This window comes from Micropterus dolomieu, linkage group LG06, assembly GCF_021292245.1.
Source record: "Micropterus dolomieu isolate WLL.071019.BEF.003 ecotype Adirondacks linkage group LG06, ASM2129224v1, whole genome shotgun sequence".
Taxonomy (NCBI): Eukaryota; Metazoa; Chordata; class Actinopteri; order Centrarchiformes; family Centrarchidae; genus Micropterus; species Micropterus dolomieu.
In genome coordinates, this window is record NC_060155.1 from 20,984,023 (window position 1) to 20,984,909 (window position 887).

An 887-nucleotide genomic window follows, 5' to 3' on the forward strand; every position below is an offset into this window, starting at 1 on the left:
GTGGCAGCATCATGCTGTGGGGGTGTTTTTCAGCTGCAGGGACAGGACGACCGGTTGCAATCGAGGGAAAGATGAATGCGGCCAAGTACAGGGATATCCTGGACGAAAACCTTTTCCAGAGTGCTCTGGACCTCAGACTGGGCCGAAGGTTTACCTTCCAACAACGAAGGAGTGGCTTCACAACAACTCCGTGGCTGTTCTTGAATGGCCCAGCCAGAGCCCTGACTTAAACCCAATTGAGCATCTCTGGAGAGAACTGAAAATGGCTGTCCACCAACGTTTACCATCCAACCTGACAGAACTGGAGAGGATCTGCAAGGAGGAATGGCAGAGGATACCCAAATCCAGATGTGAAAAACTTGTTGCATCTTTCCCAAAACGACTCATGGCTGTACTAGATCAAAAGGGTGCTTCTACTAAATACTGAGCAAAGGGTCTGAATACTTATGACCATGTGATATTTCAGTGTGTCTTTTTTAATAAATTTGCTAAAATTTCTGTTTTTTTCTGTCAAGATGGGGTGCTGAGTGTACATTACTGAGAAATAAAATGAACTTTTGATTTTTGGAAAATGGCTGCAATGAAACAAAGAGTGAAAAATTTAAAGGGGTCTGAATACTTTCCGTACCCACTGTATATCACACTTTGATGTTCTTATTCCCTATAACCATACCAACTGGTTTCAACTAATTAGCACAAGAATGCACAGTCTTGGGAGACATATATCTCTTTCCTCTAAAATGTAACACAACAAAAGAGCCCATAGCATACAGTAGGTTCCATAATTTGCAGTAGCCTACAGTGTGAAGTGTGTTATTACCTGAAGGGATTGTTTTTACTGAGGGTGCAGTTAATTAGATTTGCTATTAGTGCGTTTTGTTTCTGTG